The 16889-nt window shown below is 44.6% G+C and overlaps 1 pseudogene; it reads right to left on the reverse strand.

Annotated features, from left to right (window-relative positions):
• Positions 1–223: 223 nt before the first annotated feature.
• On the reverse strand, positions 224–16597 carry LOC132524972 (aldo-keto reductase family 1 member B1-like; annotated as a pseudogene).
• Between the last annotated feature and the right edge of the window lie 292 nt (positions 16598–16889).

The raw sequence follows: 16889 nt of genomic DNA on the forward strand, positions 1-16889 counted from the left end.
CAAGGGGTGCTTGCAGGATTCAGTGAGTAACACATACAAAAAGCATTCCGAATAGTGCTGGCACGGGGTAAATTCTCCATGCATGTTGGTTATTATTATTCTTTATCCTTTTAAATCTTCATATCCTCAAGATAGCAGAGTCCCCGTGATCAGATCAGAGGTACAGCTGTGCTCAGACCTGACAGGACCTCACTGGCTGCTCCCCCAGCCCATCCTTAGTCATTCATCTCAGCTCTGAGGTCAGCTCCCTGGCCTGAGAGATTGCAAGGTGCTGGGAAGGGGGAAAAGCCCACAGAAAACTCAGGGACAGCATGAGAGGCCTGGTGAGGGAATCTCTCCCGTCGCCTCCTCCACTGAGAAAACCAGGGCCAACCAGCTGGAACCTTACCTGAAAGTTCTCAGCGATGCGTGCTGGCATCACAGACTTGGGAATTACGACCACGTTCCTCCGGATATGGAACCGGACCAAAACCCGTGCAGAAGGGGACGTGGTGTTTCCACTTATCTACAAGGACTGCTCCCTCTACTTTTTTTCAGAAAAATAAAACATCTCTGCCACTCACTGTATCTTTAGTACAACAGCTAGTATTGACTGAGCACTTTATATAACTATCAGAAGCTTGTCAGTCCTCTGCCAGTATCTCCCTTAATCCTCACAACAACTCCATAACCTTCCTTTTTTATTTTATTTATTTATTATTATTATTATTATTTTGCGGTACGCGGGCCTCTCACTGTTGTGGCCTCTCCCGTTGCGGAGCACAGGCTCCAGACGCGCAGGCTCAGCGGCCATGGCTCACGGGCCCAGCCGCTCTGCGGCATGTGGGATCTTCCCAGACCGGGGTACAAACCTGTGTCCCCTGCATCGGCAAGTGGACTCTCAACCACTGCACCACCAGGGAGGCCCTCATAACCTTCCTTTTTTAAAAATAAGGAAAGTGGCTTGGGACAGTGTTTGGGGTCATGAGGCTGATAAGTAGTGGAACTGGGATCTAAACCCAGATCTTTTGGCTGTATAGCCATGCTCTTCTTCCTGGACAACAGGACTCAACAGAAGCCGTTAGATGCCATCCTTGTTTCAGTGATAACCATGGGATTTCCTGGAGTTCCAAACAAACAGGCTTTCAAGGAAGGGCCTCAGTGGGCTTCCTTTCCTGTTTTTTTCGCCTTCAAGGAGTTAAATGAAGACAGCACAAGGAATAAAACACAAGACTGATCTGCTGGACGGAAAAGAAACTATATACCTTGTACCTGGGCTATGGATTTTTTGTGCTTTGCAGCAATCTCCTTAATCTTGGGATCCTCCAGTAGGGACGAGTCCTAGATTAAGGACCCTTGGCCCTAGAGGGAGAAAGATGGCTGGTGTGAATAATCACCATGGCTACCATATGTAAATAAATATTACTCCAGCGATGGTCCCAAGGCTGATCATCAGTCTTCTCCATGTGGGAGACAAGGCAGCAGGATTTGAAAGCTTCATGTCTTACCCATGGGCTTTGAAGTGTCAGTAATTTTGCAAAGGTTGATCCAGTGCTGGGTGGCTGAACTGGAGTAATTCCAGAGGGTCAGGCATGTTGCTGTTTTTTGTAAAGTTACCATATTTTCCCCACTGTTTGAGTATGCCAGGCACATTGCATTACATGTATTTTTCTTTCTGATGGCTTTTTAAAAAATATATATCTTTATTGGAGTATAATTTTTTGGAGTATTATTTTTTCCAAAATCTTTATTGGAGTATAATTTTATACTCTTTATTGGTGTATAGTGTTGTGTTAGTTTCTGCTGTACAACAAAGTGAATCAGCTATATGTATACATATATCCCTATATCCCCTCCCTCTTGAGCCTCCCTCCCACCCTCCCTATCCCACCCCTCTAGGTCATCACAAAACATTGAGCTGATCTCCCTGTGCTAAGCAACAGCTTCCCACTAGCCATCTGATGGCTTTTCTTAAAGAATGTCAAGAGAAAGATCAAATGCCTCGCCCAGGTCTATCTGGAGAGCCCAGAGGGCTGTAAGCCATGACAGTGATGCCCTTAGACTGGCAGTACTGGATCAGTTTCTCCTGCCTGAGGTATAGGTGACACTCAATCTGTAAAGGGGAACAATCCTCATCACTAGGAAAGTGCACCTGCTTTTTGAGCTGCTCATAGGGAGTTCTACACACAATAAAAGACTGTCAAGCAGAAGCCAAACACTGCCCACTGCTAGCCTGGCTAAACCAGACTCCAAGAGCCGTCTCACATGACCAACGAAGTACCTGATGACTGACCTTCAAATGAGACTCAGTGCAAAGCACTGAACTTGCCTCCAAATGTTTAAGAAGTAATAGCGCAGGACCCTTACCCTTTACTAAACAGAATTTACCTGGTAAGCACTGGTTTGTATTTCAGTCTGGGTTTGTTCAAGAGCCTTTCGATCTGGAAGTGGTTGAAGTTGGAGATCCCAATGTTTTTCACCAGCCCCTTGTCCACCAGTTCCTCCATGGCCTGTCATAGAAAGGGACACCTTTGGGCAGTGCTAGAGGGACCCCAGGGATCCTGGCTTGGCTTAGTCCTCTCTGGGACAGGAGTACCTGGTACAGGATCCACTGTCGTAAGGATTAACCAAAGCGTGAAGAGGAATTTTCCATTCAGCCCACGGAGAGAGAGGAAAGCAGGAGGAAAGCCTTTTCAATAACATTTTGTAACTTGCCTTTTACTAGACTGAACTAAAATGAAATTCATATATGACAATAAAAAACGCTCCCACCATTTTCCAAAATACCTGCTGGCTGAGAACATCTGGGCCACAACCATTGAGACCACAGTGCTGAAACGTGGAGCTTTAGGGCTTCCCTGGTGGCACAGTGGTAGAGAGTCCACCTGCCGATGCAGGGGACACGGGTTCGTGCCCCAGTCTGGGAAGATCCCACATACCGCGGAGCGGCTGGGCCCGTGAGCCATGGCCACTGAGGCTGCACATCCAGAGCCTGTTCTCCGCAACGGCAGAGGCCACAACAGTGAGAGGCCCACGCACCGCAAAAAAAAAAAAAAAAAGGTGGAGCCTCAGGATCCATTTCTGACTGCAGCCTTAGCTTTTAACTGCCACGGGGCAGATGGAGCCCACTGATGGGGAACGGGGATGCTAAGGGCACTGCCATGGCTCAATGGAGCCATCCCCACAAAGGGAAAACCCAGTCGAGATGGGTAAGGTAGGAGGAGCGTCTCTGCACACCAATACTGAGCTAGAGTGTGGATGTTTGTATCCAGGGACGTTATAAAGGCAGCGGGGGAAATGACCAGAGTACTTAGAGCAAAGGCTGGCAGAGTTCCGGGTGCTGACCAAATCCAATACTCTGCCTGCCTTGAAGTGCAGTCCTCCCACCTCCTGCTTCACAACCTTCTCTCAGATCTTCTCTTGGATGGCTTCCCCCCACCTCATGCTCATTCTCGTAGGCATAAGCACAGTCCAAGTGGCGACATCCTATGTCAGTGGCCACTTTCACAGCCTCTCTGACTTTGCCTGGGGTAGACTGGAAGGAAAAAGAAAAGACCATCATAGACTCTTATCCCCAGACCACCTTCAACAGGCTCTCCTATACAGCCCAGCTTCTCCAAACCAAGGTTTACCTGGGGTCCCCTTTTCCAGGGGACACCTGGGAAGAAAACGTGCTTTGGAAAACTTTTCAAAAGAGAAGGAAGGAAAGTGAATTAACTTTATGATTATAGCCTCATGTCGTATCCTAGCTCAAGCCCACTCCCTTCTAATCCAGGTTCACCCTCCAGCCGGGAGCTGTCTCCAGGTGTGTGGAAGAGACTGCAACCTCTTTCTAATGACCAGGCTGAAGACTGGATTTTGAAGTAACTCAAAGGAATCTTCAGAGAGAGAAAACGGTCATTACTGCATAAATCCAGGCTCATCGCATACTAGGTGTGTGGCCTGAGCAGATTACTTAACTTCTCTAAACCTAGTCTACAAAATGGGAATAATAACAATAGCACCTGCCTCATGAGGTCACTGTGTTAAGGGCCACAATGAATGTCAAGTTTGCAGCACAGCACTGGGCACACACCTAAGAGTCAATGGATGCAAGGCATTATATAGCTGTTGTTTCAGAAAAAGGAGAAATAGAAATCCTTGTAAGAATGGGGTTTATTCCTCCCCCCGACCCCCGCAAGGCAAGAAAGAAAGAGAGGAAGAGAGGAAGAAAGAGAGAAAGGAAGGAAGAAAAAGAAAGAAAGGAAGGAAGGAAGAAAAGAAAGAAAGAGAAAGGAGGGAGGGGAGGAAGGAAGGGAGGGAGGAAGGGCATTAAAAATACCACATTCTGTCTAATCTAGCAAAGGCAAACTGAAAAACACTTCATACTGATCTTTCACAAAATCTTTTTCAAACCTCTTCTTTCATCATGAAATGATAAACGCATTCAGAAGCATCCCTGGGCACTTCCCTGGTGGTCCAGTGGTTAAGAATCCACCTACCAATGCAGGGGATGTGAGTTCCGTCCCTGGTTGGGGAATTAAGATCCCACATGCTGTGGGGCAGGTAAGCCCAAGCACTCTAGAGCCCACGCTCCAGAACCAAGAGCCCACGCACCACGACCTGCACGCCCCAACTAAGACCCAAAGCAGCCAGATTAATACATAAAAATAAAAGAAAGAAGCATCCCTGGATGCCCCTCCCAATCACTACACCCTACTTGACCTTCACTGGTAAACACATAAGCCTTAAAAATTACATCATCCCTACACCTTGAAAATGTTTCACTTCATAATCCTTACATCTAATTCTGAAATTCTGAACATAATTTTTTGGGTAAACTTTTTATTTATTCCAATGAAAAATCATTTATTAGAGTAGATCCAGTATTGCTTTGTAGGGCTAGAAGAAGCAATATTGACGAAGCATAGTTGAACCTAGTAATCCAACTTTTGTCTTTTAAAAAGTAATTATTGTACAAAAATAAAGACCAAAAGTATATGGTATCTTTGATGAATACTTAGTATCAAATACTTGGCATCACATTGATTATATCTTTATACAATACTGCTTTGAGTGCTATATTCTTTTTTTTTCCAATTTTATTTTTTTATACAGCAGTTTCTTATTAGTTATCCATTTTATACATATTAGTGTATATATGTCAATCCCAATCTCCCAGTTTATCTAGCTTTATATTTTTTGAGATTAGTGGGGGTTTTAAAATAAATTTATTTATTTATTCTTCTATTTTTGGCCGTGTTGGGTCTTCCTCGCTGTGCGCCGGCTTTCTCTAGTTGCCGCGAGCTGAAGCTACTCTTGATTGCGGTGCGTGGGCTTCTCACCGTGGTGATTTACGGGCTCTAGGCGCGCGGGCTTCCGTAGTTGTGGCTCACGGGCTCTAGAGCGCAGGCTCAGTAGTTGTGGCGCACGGGCTTAATTACTCTGTGGCATGTGGGACCAGGGCTCAAACCCATTCCCCCTGCATTGGCAGGCGGGTTCTTAACCACTGCGTCACCAGGGAAGTCCCCTTTTTGGGTAAATTTAGACGAGGTGAGCAGATTCACTGGAGATGTGGAAGTAATTATTTGTCACATCTGTGTCAAAGTCAAAGCTCTGATTTGGAGAAAAGCAGCCCTGTTCAAGCAAGAGAAGCTGGGATGAATCAAGCTGGAATTAATCTTGCTCGCCCAGATTATCCGAGAGAGCTTCCTGAGAATGACGCAGTCCTGGGACGAGGAGGGAGCCTACCTTCTAACCCAGGAGAGGAGAGGAGAAAACCAGGTGCAGAGAAGGACGGAGTCAGAGGAGAAAGACTCAACAGAGAGACAAGAGGGAAGAAGGTAAGTAGAGAACTGGAACCAGTTAGGATGGCGCCATCACGGACGGAAGTGAGAGCGAAGGCAGTTAGAAAGTGATGGGAAGACATTTTAAGCCTATCCTAAGAGTGGCTCCGCAGTCTGCTTCCCTGAGCCCTCGGAGTGCCTTTCTGGGTTCTGCCAGCTCACTCTAGCAACACCTGGGGAGCCCGAGCTCCCCGACTCCCAGCCCAGGCGCCTCTCTCTCTGGGACCACCCTCCCTGTGGTCACAGCCTTCTCAGACTCTACTGTGCTCTGGAGATCGTTAAAGAGCAGGTTCCAACTCAGTAGCCTGGGGTGGGGTCTCAGCTTCTGATTCTCAACACTCTCCCAGGGACCGCTGATGCTGCCTGGGCAGCCTCCTGAGCCCTCCCAGCCCCTCCTCCCAACCCCCCAGGCCACAGCAGCCGACCCAGGGCCCTCTAAGTGTCCCAGAGCCAGGGGGAGTTGAGAGGGAACGGCTGCTGAGAGAGAAAGTGCCCAGGAAAGCAAGTGTGTTTTTGAGTCCCCAAACTGCTTAAAACTTGATACTTGCTAGCAAAGCTCTCACCACTGCTGGAAAAAGCCGGTCTTGGAGCTTTGCAGCCTGAATCAGCCCTGAGAAAGCAAAGCAACCTCGGTCCTGCCTCCAGGGCCCAACATTTACCTCTCCAAACCCTTGCCTCTGAGCTTTCCCTACTGACAGGAGAAAATGTCCAAAGCCCCTCGAGGGAAGTAGGTGTCCAAATCCTTGCATACATACCTTCCAGGTGCCCAGGCCCAAGTTGGCCTTAGTACTGAGCTCCACAAAGGTGGCCACGGTGAGTGCAAAACAGTCGTGAGTGAGCAGATTCGTTGTCTTCTGCCCCGCTTAATGGTGCTGACTCTGGCTGCAGAGGGAGGAGCTAGAGGCTGGGGGTGGGCAGACATTTCCAACCCTGGAAAGAACAGGAAAGCCCTTTCAGCCTTTTGTAATATTGATTCACGTGAATGAACTTCAAATATTGCAACCTTGTGTCCAGTTCTCCCTGATTCAAAATGCATGGATTATTTTATGAGAGTGACACTTAGAGATTTTATCCATTTTTCTTTTCTTTTGCTAGTTTAATAAATGGAAAATATAAAAGGTGCATGTATTTTAATTTGTTCCTATCTAATCGCTCAACAGTTGCAAATTTTTTCCCTCAGAACATGGAAATTACAGAAGTGTAAGAATATGTTTATCTGTTAACCACCTGGACAGGATGCTAACACTCTTCGTATATTTATTTAGTGATTCTTGTCACTTCCTTAAAGAAAAAAAGCTTTGTGATAATCAAATGATATATGCTTATTATAGTAAAACTAGAAAATGTAGATTATAAGCAAGGAAATATTAATCATCTATATTCTCACCACTCATGATACCATTACAAGAGTGCTGTTTCTGTGCATATATATACAGGGAAAAGAGGAAGGGGCTACGTGCTGAGGCTCGTGGGATGTGTGATCAGGTCGTGGACATTCTTCTGATAGGTTGGTGGTGAGGAAATCGGGAGTCAACATCATCAACCTTATTGGTTCCAACTGGTCTGGGGTCTCCATGCTTGTGAGCAGCATACAGTTAACTTCTTATACTTGATGGGGGTTTCAATATCTGGAATAGAGCTTGAAGGACATGGCTCAGAACATTATCTATAGTCCTTGCGGAGGAACTAAAGGTCCTTGACTTTGTTAAATGGTTAAACTACTATTATTTTTCCTTGCTTGACTATTTTCCTTTCTGCATTTTCTCACTTATCTGATTAAATTTATTCTTTGCCTAAGTTCTTCTACTGACAAGGGACAGGCAGAGGACTTGCGGGGAGGTCAGTTCCAAGAAGGCCCCATAGGGTCCTGCTCAGTTACACATATAGTTTTAAACTTAGGACCACAAAATACACTTTTCTATACATTCATAAATGCTCTTCTTAAAATTGTGTTTACATCAACTGTTTTTAGTTGTTGTAAAAAATTCTGTTTTATGGTTATAAAGTACTCAATCATTCTCCCTATTCTTAGACATTTAGTTTATTGCTAGTTTGTTTTTATTATAAATAATATTTCAAGGAATAGCATTGTGAGTAAAGCATTGGACACATTTTGATTAATTTTAGGCTTGTTCTCCAGAAGCAGGATTATGTGGTCAAAGGAAATTTGTTTTAGTTTATCATGTGAAATGTGGTTCAAAATTGAGAGGTTTTTTTTTTATTACCATTTATAGAATAACACACCTTACTGTTTGTGATGTTTCAGTAATTATTTACAACTTTCATTTTTTAATATTATGTTCTTTGTAAAATATAAAAAAAATCAGTGGAGAATGAAGAATAGATTAAGTAAGAAAATAAAACCCATCCATAGTCCCACATTTAGAGGTGATTATTGTTAATATCTTCAGGCATCTGTGGATACCCTATTGAGTTGGGACATCATAAAGTAGAGGAGAACTGTGCCTCGTTTCCCGGGGTGAGGCTGTGGGGAAGACACCAAGTCTAGGATGGAATCTCCTGGTTCCCCAAGCTGTTGGATCGCCACGACCACAGAAGGTGTCCAGGTGAGTGGGCCTGAGGTAGTCTCAGGGTGTCCCATTGGGAGAACAGCCGGGTTACTGACGTCCACTGGCAAAGTTGGCTGAAAGGAAGTGTAACCGAGCAAGTGGGGCTGTTGCCCTGGGTAATAGCAAGACCAAAAGAGGCAAAGGTCTTTTGCAGAAAGAGAAAGGCTTTATTGCAGGGCAGCCCAGTGAGGAGACAGAAGGCATAGCTCAGCTCTGTCTCCCCAGTGGGCTTTTGAGTAGGGTATTTATCGTGGAAGTAGGGAGTAAGACAGGGAGGGGGCTCGGAAACGATTGGTGGAAAGTTAAGAGGAAGTTTCAGGAGTCCTCTGTGCAGGTGTGAATGTCCTTCATGTCTCTTCATGAGTGGCATGTGCAATATCGGAAGAGTTCCATACGTTACGCTTGGTAGATTTTCGGCATATGATGTCCAAAGTTCGTGATCAATCATTCTAGTCCCTCAGTGTGCCTGTGTGATGCTCAGTGGCAGGGGCTGTTAGTGTTTCCATACCTGGTTTCCCTGGTACTCTGCAAGACAAGCTTGGGGGTCTCTGTTAATTATTTTGTTGCTACCTTACAGGCCTTGAGTGTGTAAGTTACAGGGTAAGGTTTCCAAGGGCGCGTGAGCCCCTGAACATCTCAAGGCTGAGACTGTGAAAGTTGTGACGTGTACAAGTTCATCCTGCACATTATATTCAGGGGAGCTGGATGGAGGTTATAGAGTGGGCTGTATGGCTAGGGCTTGATGGAGATAAGGACATCTTGGATGACTGCACAAAGGGATGGATGGTCACACCTAAGCACCAGAGAGATGAGTCGCATCTCAGGGGAAGCCAGTGTATAGATGGTGATCCACACCAGGTACCATTCCCACTCTGTGGGATTTTGCAAGTCTCCCCTAAACCCTGCTGATACCTACAGAGAAGGAATCCTAAATGTAGTAGATTTTAATGCTGAAATACAAGGAAATCAAAGTAAAGACTTTGACATAAAGGAGAAAGCCAGTGTAAGCTGGAGGTGTAACACAGAAAATTTTCAGAAGTGGATATAATCATCCAGAAGCAGTTGCTTGCAGCCCATTTTTTAGCTCATGCCCTCAAAAATTAATTTCAAACTCATTTATAAAAAAAAAAAGTAAGTTTTAGTTCCGTGACGAACCGAGGAATATCTGCTTCAGAATTTATCTCACAGGAAGAATGACCCAGGCACAAGTCTTACCTAGCTTAAAACAAACAAGCAAAAAAAAGCCTTCATTGTCAGGTGAGGAGAGAGGTGATTCTGATTATGGTTTGCTATTATTGTTATTACTGTTAACAGGCCTGTGCTACATAATATTACATGTATTTGCTCATTTGCTTATTTACTCTTCCAGTAGCCTCATGAGGTAGATACGTTTCTTATCTCCATTTCATAGATGAGGAACTGACACATCGAGATGTTAAGTAATTTGTTCAAGGTGAATGGTGGAGCTGGGATTTGAATACAGATTATTGGGCTCTAGAGCCATTTATTTGTTTGTTTATAGTTAGGCGCTGTGCTAAGTGCCACACACATTCTCCAATTCAATTGTCACCGTGCTATAAGGTAGATAAGATTATTAATCCCATTTTATACCGAGGAGAAAACAGAATTAAAGAGGTACAAGGTCAACTGGAAAAGCCAAGATGCAAACGGGCCTTCAGAGTCCAGAGGCTCCACTACTAACTCTTGTGCTATTCTGCTACCCTCACACCCCAACCCCTGTATTCCACTTATTGCTACCCCTGTAAACAAATACCAAAGAAGGAGAGAGACTGTAGCATCTGGTGGGGGATGGCACTGGGGATTCTCGGGGACACTGATAACTAGTGGAGGTGGCTGACATGCCCAGAAATGGTGCCAACGCGTGCAGGCTTTACACACTCATTGGACGGAGTGGTGGTTCCTGGCAGACGGCAGATGACGAGAAGGGCATTCTCTGCTGTATTAGTTATCTGCTGCTGCATGATAACTTATCCCCAAACCTAATGGTTTAAACCAACAAACATCTATTTTCTCATAGTTTGTGCAGGTTGATGACTTACAATGATCCATGACCAGCAACCCAGACGTCCAAACTGATCAAGCACATATTCAACTTTGTAATTAAGGAAAAATGAGTCATCGAGAGCATAAGAGAAAACATATTTGGGGAAAAGATTGCCAGAACAGGAGAAGGCTCTCAAGCTTCATTTCTGCTTCCCAGAAAACCATGTTCTCATGAGAAGGGGTCCTCAGGCATGGGGTTCCCAATAGTGTAGGAGGAAACCAACTGTATTGGATTCCTGAGCTTTTGTCTTTGTTTCCATAAAAAATACACATTTCTAAATATCAGTTTATGTTTTCTCATTCGTGTGTTCCTGGGGGGTCAGGTGCATGAACTGACCTCATGGAATATGAACATCATTTTTTCATACAAAGTCCTATTTGTCTGTTGGATTTACATATTTATCCTGTTTTATTTATAGTGCTCATGCAGGACATCATGCTAACACATTTGGTCAATGCTTTCATAATGCTTATTGGTATGAAGTGTGCCTGTGTTTGGAGTTTATATAAACAGTGTTGTGTTATGCACATTTAGTCCACATACTCCACACGGTGCTCCGCCCTGTGCATTCACCACGTTGTGCCTGCAAACTCCATCTTTATCCAGGTAAAGACACCCTTTCTTCTCAAGGAGGAAGACAGCCCAAATGGTAGACAATCCCCTGAGAAAGTCTGTCAGGCAAGGGAGAAATCAGATAGAAGAGGAACCACCCTGGAGAAGGAGAGAAGGAGAGGAGGGATGCGGTCAGCATGATGCCGAGTGCTTTTGTGCAATTTTCCCATTTAACATCCAAAGTAACTTTACTGAGTGGACACCATTATCAACCTCCTATGATAGAGGAGGGGGCTCAGAGAGGTTAGGTAAACCGTTCAGGTCAGTCAGTTTATCTGAGGGGACAGTTTGTCACCTTAAAAGTCACACAATTAATAAGTAAAAGATCTTTGCTATAGACCCAGATTAGGCTTTTTCTAGAGCAGTGTTTCTCGACCTTAGCTGTACAGTAGCATCACCTGGAAGCTTCTAACTGCAGACGCCTGTGACCTCCCACCTACACGCGCCCACACTCACCCAAGACATTGAGATTTAACTGGACTCAGGTAGAGCCCAGACACTGCCTTTTTTTTTAGCCTTAAGTATTAATAGATATTTGGTTGAAGTTTAACATACCCTTCAAGACGAGTGCTCAGGACCTGGGCATAGGCTGATGAATCTCACACAGTGAATGCTCCCACGTAACCACACCCACAGCAAGCAACTGAACATTACAGACACAGAAGCCCCTCACGCCACCTCCCCAGACCCTCAAGGACAACCATTCTCTGAACTTCTAACACCACAGAGCAGTTGTGCCTCGTTTTGAACTTTACTTACATGTTTCAATGGAACCGTACGTTGTGCATTCTTGTGTGTCTGGCCCCTTTCATTGAAAAGTATGCTTGTGAGATTCACCCATGTTGCTGGATGAAGTTGTAGTTTGTTTATTCCTATTGTTGTGTCGTATTCCACTCTATGACATCTTGTTCCACGATTGATAAGCATTAGGATTTTTCCAGTTTGGGGATATTATGAAGTAGTGATGCTTTAAACAGTCTTGTGTATATCTTTTGGTGAATATTTCTGGTGGATATTTACATGGGATTGGAATTGCTAAGTCTGAGGGTAAAACACTGGCATTGTAAAAAGCTCCCTGGGGGATCCTAAGGTGCCCAAAAAATGGAGAAACCCTTCTCTCCGCTAGAGATTATACCTTGAGCACCATGAAGGTACAGTAAGTTCCCTACATACGAACCTTCAAGCTGTGAACTTTCAAAGATGCAAACGTGGAGCTTACTAATGAAGACCTGATGGAACTGGAGGCCCAGAGAAAGGATGAAGAGAGACAAGAGAAAGAAGTAACTGAAGAACCGAAGAGATTCCCAACGCAGGAAATGGCAAGGGGATTTTCTTTATTTGAGGAGGCACTGTTAGTTTCTGAGGCACAGCACCCGAACATAGAACAGTACACGAAGGTTGCAGCAGCTGTTTAGAATGCAATGCGGTGCTACTGTGTTGTCCGTGGCGAGAAAAAAACAGCTACTACCCAGACATCACTGGATCGTTTTTTCAAGAGGGTAGATAGAATTGAATCCAGCAAGGAACCAGAGCCTGTGCCATCCACGTCAGGCGTGAGTGAAATTGCAGCTTGCCCTCCGTCTCCTATTGCTGACGATCCTTCAGCTCTGCCATCTCCCACCTCCTCTCCCTCCTCCAGTCAGTAACTCTTCTTGCCTGTTCACTCGATGCCAGCCCCTGGATGCCAGCTGTTATATTGTACTACTGTACTTTTCAAGGTACTGTACTGGAAGATTAACAATGTTTTCTTTATTTTTTGTGTTTGTTTTTGTGTATTATTTGGGTGAAAAGTATTATAAACCTAGTACAGTACAGTACTGTATAGCCGATTGTGTTAGTTGGGTGCCTAGGCTAACTTAGTTAGACTTACGAACAAATTGGACTTACAAACGCGCTCTCTGAATGGAACTTCTTAGTGTGTTGGGGACTTACTGTATTTCTTACAATACGATCTACCAGTCACTGGCACCTAAACCAACTCAAATTCTTGTTAAAAATGAAGATTCCTGCATCCACTGAACCAAAATGGGGAGGGGGGATGTGGTCGTTGGGAATCTACCTTTTTAACAACCCCCCAGGTGATTCTTACACACATCTAAGCTGGAGAACCACTGTATTATATCATATTGCAAAGAAGTCAGATCAGACCCAGTAGTATTTCTCGACCCAAGATCTTTTGAAACTGATGAAAATGCAGCAACTAAATGGAATGATGGTTTTAATTGCCTTCAGTGAGGATTTATGGGTAAGACCTACTCCTCTCAGGCATTGTTAATTTTGAAAGTTTGCTACAAGAATGGAGATAGGGCTTCCCTCGTGGCGCAGTGGTTGAGAGTCCGCCTGCCGATGCAGGGGACACGGGTTCGTGCCCTGGTCCGGGAAGATCCCACATGCCGCGGAGCGGCTGGGCCTGTGAGCCATGGCCGCTGAGCCTGTGCGTCCAGAGCCTGTGCTCCGCAACGGGAGAGGCCACAACAGTGAGAGGCCTGCGCTACCGCAAAACAAACAAACAAAAGAATGGAGATAAAAACGTTTATAAACTTCTGTCGCTCATGAAAGCACTCTTTGGTTGGATTGCTTATCTCTGGGGCTGATAAAATAGGCTTCATTTACTCACATAAAATGAGAGGCATGAGATGGGTCTAAGTCAAGGCCGTAGCAATCTTATCTGTGATGGACAAAGAACACACGCAGGTTTTCTGCCAGGAATGTGTGAAACACAAACAACCACCAGAAGTGCTTTCCAGGCCTGTTTAGTCTCTACCCAGCCAGAGAGGAGTCTTTCCCTCTGGCATCCCCACACCCTGAGAACAGGACTCTTCTGTCTCAGCTGGTCTCTGCTTCCAGGAATCCAGCTCCCACCTGGAGGTTCCTTTGTAATTGGTACTTAATGCCTTAGTTCCTCTGAGCCCAGCTTCCTATCCTACACAGAAAATACTGTAGCTTCCCAACCAGCCCCATTCCACTCCCACTCATGCAGTTTCTAATTTGCTTTTTACTTTTTTTCCAGTAGGCTGTTTGCCCAGGCTTCTTCAAGAACAACCCCAGGCCCCTCCTTTTCTTAACATCCCAGCTCTGTGTGAAGGTCTTAGCTCATTTCCAGCTGAGCCCCAGCCATAGAGCAGGCCCACACCCAAATTCACTGGGTATTATGTTTCACACCCACACAGCAAGGCCCTTAGTATAACATTTGTGGGCCCTGGACACTTGTGCGTTTATGAGCCCCTTCTCCCATCATATATTTTAAAGTATATTTTATGACTGAGGTGGTATAAAGCCTGGATTTATGGTTATATTGGGCTGGCCGAAAAGTTCGTTCGGGTTTTTCTGTAACATCTTAAGGGAAGATGTTACAGAAAAACCCAGCCCAATATATGTATTATTATATTCATGTTTTCCTCCTGAGTTTTAAAGAAATTAAAACATCTTTGTGGGTCCCTAAAAAATATCATGGGCCCTAGACCCTGTGCCTGCTGGGCCTCATGGATATGTGGGCCCTGCACATAGCCCGTTTCAAGACGGGACAGCCTCATCCTTTTCTTATGACATTTTTTTTTCATTAATAGGGTTCATTTTGGGGGGAAGTTTTAGGTTTACAGAAATTATCCATACATTATTATTAACTAAAGTCCATAGTTTATATTAAGGTTCACTCTTTACGTTGTACGTTCTATGGGTTTTGACAAATATATAACGACACGTATCCATCATTAAAATACCATACAAAGTATTTTCACTGCCCTAAAATTCATTTGTGCTCTGCCCATTCATCCCTACCCCTTTCCCCTCCAACCCCTGACAATCACTGATCTCTTTACTATCTCCATAGTTTTACCTCTTCCATAATGTCATATGGTAGGAATCATACAGTGTGCAGCCTTTTCAGGTTGGCTACTTTCACTTAGAAATACTCATTTAAGTTTCCCCCATGTCTTTTCATGGCTTGATAGCTCATTTCTTTCTTTGCCAGTATCCATCGTATGGGTATATCACAGTTTGCTTACCCATTCACCTATTGAAGGACATCTTGGTTGCTTCCAAGTTTTGGCAATTCTGAATAAAGCTGCTGTAAACATTCATGTGCAGGTTTTTGTGTGGACATAAGTTTTCAGCTCATTTGGGCAAATACCAAGGAGCAAAATTGCTGGGTCATATGGAAATAGTATGCTCGGTTTTATTCTTATGATTTTTTTTTCCTGAAACCTTGCATTTACTTCTTACACACCCAGCGCACCTGTCCAAGGTATCAAAACACCCGCTGTGATTTTCTCTGAAAAGTGTGTGCTTGCTCCCACAATGCGAAGGCTTTCCCCTCAGCCCCAGCATTCCTTTTCGACTCCATCCTGCTGACAAGTCCATGGGGCTTCTAACTATATGGCCTCTTTATTGCTGTCTGGGGGATGCTATTTCACTGATGAAAACAGGGGAGAAACAAGATCTAAAGGGCCCATTTCTGTTCAGTCAGGTTTTTGCTAACAGACCTGAATTGAGTTTCAGAGCCCTAGATCACATAGAAGTGCAATAGAAATTTCTATTTGTTCATGGTAAGGCAACAAAGTCAGTACAACTGGAAGTTGGAAAGGTGGACTTCTTTTGTGTAAAAGGATCTCAGCTAGAGGAGAGAGAGAGAAAGGGAGGGAGGGAGGAAGGAAGGAAGGAGGGGAGAAGGGACTCTTCTTGCCTTGTGATTGTTTCCACTGTGAAATGGGGTCTAGAAGAGGAGAGAGGAATAGCAGTGCATCAGTGCCGAAGGTTGCGATTCCAGGCTTAGTTGCGAGATGGCCAAATCGTGATCTAAGTCAGCTGTGACTAGTTGGGTAGTCAGCAATACAGAGGACGTGACAGAGACTCATGGCACGGCACAGCATAGATTTCAGCCTGTAGGTAGGGGGGTCTTCTGTCTTTGTGTTCTCACTTGTTTGTGAGTTGGCTTTGATTGACTCTTGAAGTGAACATTAACCTCTAGACTGTGGATTATGACATAGCTCATTGGAGTCAATTGGCATGATATTTGCACCTATGAATGGAAAATCTTCAGACTCCATTAATGTTTGTTAAATTATCTACTTCAATATCAGGTAACATATGCATGTCTCATAAACCCACTGTGGCCACTGGGTTTTAGTGAAATCTCGTGAATCCACGTAGGGGCATCTTACCGTCCCAGCACATAATGATGACATGGCAATGCAAGTATTATTGAATTAGTAAATTCTTTGTGACTCACAGAATACAGAAAGGTGTGTGATCCCTCCTAATATTTCTTCTAGAACCACTTAAACTGTGAGCCAGTGAGAAAGGAGATCTTTATTGGACAGCTGGGGTTAGGAAGGTGTATCAGCTGTTTCTTCGTCAAATATGAGCTCGTTATAACAACAGCCATTTATTTGCTCATGATATTGTGGGTTGGCAACTTGGGCTGAAATCCGTCAGCAATCCCGTCTCTGCTCCACGTGGTGTCAGCTGGGCTCACTCACGTGTTCAGCTTCATTTGGCTGCGGGCTGCCAGCGATGACGGCCGAGACCCCCACACACACATCCGTCATCCTCCAGGAGGCTAACTTGCACTTGTTCACAAGACAGCAGCATTTTAGGACCTATTCTTAGAACATCTGCCGTGTTAATTCCGCCACATTCTATCAGTCAAAGTAGGTCACGGGGCCAACACAGATTCAGGATGTGGGAACACAAACTCCACTGCTTGTTGAGAGTAGTTACAGAGAATCTGTGGCTATTTTTGATCAACGCCAGGAGGTTTAGTAAGAGCTTTGATTAGGCACTTTCCAGCTTCATGGTTTTATACTTTTAAGAAACTGAAGTTCTCTTTTATCTGGTCTG

This window comes from Lagenorhynchus albirostris, chromosome 8 (assembly GCF_949774975.1).
Source record: "Lagenorhynchus albirostris chromosome 8, mLagAlb1.1, whole genome shotgun sequence".
NCBI lineage: Eukaryota > Metazoa > Chordata > Mammalia > Artiodactyla > Delphinidae > Lagenorhynchus > Lagenorhynchus albirostris.